Here is a 3,449-nt window from a genome sequence, read left to right on the forward strand (position 1 = left end):
GGGACAAAGTTGTGGAGAAGTACAGATCAGGGTTGGGTTATAAAAAAATATCCGGAACTTTGAACATCCCATGGAGCACCATTAAATCCATTATAAAAAAATGGAAATAATATGGCACCATAACAAACCTGCCAAGAGAGGGCCGCCCACCAAAACTCACGGACCAGGCAAGAAGGGCATTAATCAGAGAGGCAACAAAGAGACCAAAGGTAACCCTGATGGAACTGCAAAGCTCCACAGCAGACATTGAAGTATCTGTCCATAGGACCACATGAAGCCGCACACTCCACAGAGCTGGACTTTATGGAAGAGGGGCCAGAAAAAAAACATTGCTTAAAGAAAAAAATAAGCAAACACATTTGGTGTTCACCAAAAGGCATAAGGGAGACTAACCAAACATATGGAAGAAGGTACTCTGGTCAGATGAGACTAAAATTGAGCTTTTTGACCATCAAGGAAAACGCTATGTCTGGCGCAAACCCAACACCTCTCATAACCCCGAGAACACCATCCCCACAGTGAAGCAGGGTGATGGCAGCATCATGCTGTGGGGGTGTTTTTCCATCGGCAGGGCCTGGGAAACTGGTCAGAATTGAAGAAATGATGGATGGTGCTAAATAAAGGGAAATTCTTGAGGGAAACCTGTTTCAGTTTTCAGAGATTTGAGACTGGGACGGAGGTTCACCTTCCAGCAGGATAACGACCCTAAGCATACTGCTAAAGCAACACTCAAGTGGTTTAAGGGGAAACATTTAAATGTCTTGGAATGGCCTAGTCAAAGCCCAGTCCTCAATACAATTGAGAATATGTGGTATGACTTCAAGATTTCTGTACACCAGCGGAACTCATCCAACTTGAAGGAGCTGGAGCAGTTTTGCCTTGAAGAATGGGCAAAAATCCCAGTGGCTAGATGTGCCAAGCTTATAGAGGCATACCCCAAGAGACTTGCATCTGTAATTGCTGTGAAAGATGTCTCTACAAAGTATTGACTTTGGGGGGGTGAATAGTTATGCACGCTTAAGTTTTCTGTTTATTTGTCTTATTTCTTCTAAAAAATAGTTTGCATCTTCAAAGCGGTAGGCATGTTGTGTAAATCAAATGATACAAACCCCCCAAAAATCTATTTTAATTCCAGGTTGTAAGGTAAAAAAATAGGAAAAATGCCAAAGGGGGTGAATACTTTCGCAAGCCACTGTATATTCCTCCATAATTCACACCATGTCCTCCTGATGAAATGACTACCATGCTGATTGAGAACTGCCTCCTCCTTCCTCCATCCAACAGTTTGACAAGCAGGTTTATTCTATTAAAAGGAACTATAAGCTTGCAAGTTTTTCTTCATTTCATTTAATGGAGCGCCTACACCAGCATTACACAGTCAACGATTGATATGGTGGTGACGCAGTAGCATGCACTTAGAACCAATTTTGATGGTTTACTTTTGAAAATGTTGCTTTTCTCATGTGGCGGTTGTGTTGAAAAATTAAATGATGGTAGGTTGACAATTGACACGCATAAAGATGATTACAGTGAGGACAAATATAATTAATGTATGTATTGATCAACTAGAATCTTAACAACATCGTCAGCGTTCGTTACACTCCTCAGCAGGAGGTCTCTCTCTAGTCTCATTATGGCATCTGGTGATATAATCATTTTAATATAATCAAATATTTATAATAATTACACAATCACATCTTTCAGAGATCTTGCCAATCACTCTTGTCAATCACTCTTGAAAGGAAGTTAAAAGTCGATTAAGGACTTTGAAGTGTGCCCTTGTGAAGTTCTGATGTAAACATTGTACTGAGGAACATGCTAAGTACTAAGATAATGATGTCTACAGGGACTTAAGAATGTATTGATATAGGGGAAAAAAAGAAGTGTGTATCTGAGTACAAATGTTCTGCTCCTGGTCGACTTTCCCTGAAGGAGCCATGGCACTGGACTAGGGTTGCAACATTCCGGTAGTGTCACGCCCTGACCTTAGAGATCCTTATTATTCTCTGTTTGGTTAGGTCAGGGTGTGACTCGGGTGGGAAAGTCTATCTTTTCTATTTCTTTGTTTTGGCCGAGGGTGGTTCCCAATCAGAGGCAGCTGTCTATCGTTGTCTCTGATTGGGGATCATATATAAGTTGTCATTTTCCGTTTGGGCTTTTGTGGGATCTTGTTTTCTGTTTTGTGTCTGTACCTGACAGAACTGTGTGCTTTCGTTTTCACTTCGGTTATTTTGTTTGAGTGTTTTTGAAAATAAAAATCATGAACACTTTCCACGCTGCGCTTTGGTCCACTCCTTTCGACGAGAGCCGTAAACAGGTAGCTTTCCCAAAATTCCCAGAATTTTTTTCAGAAATCCTGGTTGGAGGATTCTGGTTTTCCTGCTTATTCCCTCCTGATTTTGTGAATATTTCTACTGGGATTTCTGGAAAACATGTGGCTTTTGGGAAAGTTACTCAAATTTTGCAACCCTAGACTGAACTTTCATCTCCCCTTGGGCCAGTGCTGAGTGTTTCTACCGTTTCAGCAAGATACAGTAAATTATACAGTCTGGTCCAAACAATCCACAACCCATTTAGGCTCTATTCTATCGCTGAGAGATGGATGATGGTGCTGAAGACATTTTCTATCCTTTTTTAAAATAAAGTAAGAGGGGATAAACTTCTGTCAGAGAGTTTGTTTTCTGCCTAATATGGTTATTATAAGAATTCATACCTTTAGACTTATGTATTACTATTATTCTAATTGTAGTCTTCTAGAGTTATTACTAAAATAATTCATGAGTCAGGTCTTCATTTTGTCCAATAACTGGACAGGTTTTACATTAATAATTTCATAGTAATAAGTGTACACACTGCCATACAGGTCTATCTGCTGCATTCTGTCCTGTAAGGCTGCATTTCGGGTCGAACAGAAACCTTCAGTCAAATATCAGGAAGTTTGTGATTAGCCTTTTCATGACTTGTAGCTTGATATTAGTAAGTGTGTAAGGGTCTGATATAAGAATGATGGGAAAGTTTAGAATAGTTCAACAGAAGTGAAACAATAACAGCAGTTAAGGTAGAGCATCTACGCAGGCCAACTCAATGATTATTTAGCCTTTAAAGAACAGAGTGTAGGTACCCTTGACCTCCTGACCCATCTTCAATATACGTACACAAAAAGGTGCACATATTATACATATTTACTTTTTTTCCTCTGTGAAGGATACTTATCTTGCATTGGAAATTCAAAGTTACAATAGGTCAAGAATTAAACTTTGAAAGGTATAATGATTGGAACATCACATTTCACCAAGAAATCCTATATCTCAAACCCACAGATGGGCCTAGTAGCTTGATTACCATAGCTAAAAGTAAACTGATATAAACCCTGGCCTACACAAACATAGGATATTTTAATATAATGTGCTGCATATCCAACAGCTGTAAAATATTTGTCATTTCTAATA

Source organism: Oncorhynchus mykiss, chromosome 4 (assembly GCF_057628025.1).
Source record: "Oncorhynchus mykiss isolate SJ-2025 chromosome 4, ASM5762802v1, whole genome shotgun sequence".
Classification (NCBI taxonomy): Eukaryota; Metazoa; Chordata; class Actinopteri; order Salmoniformes; family Salmonidae; genus Oncorhynchus; species Oncorhynchus mykiss.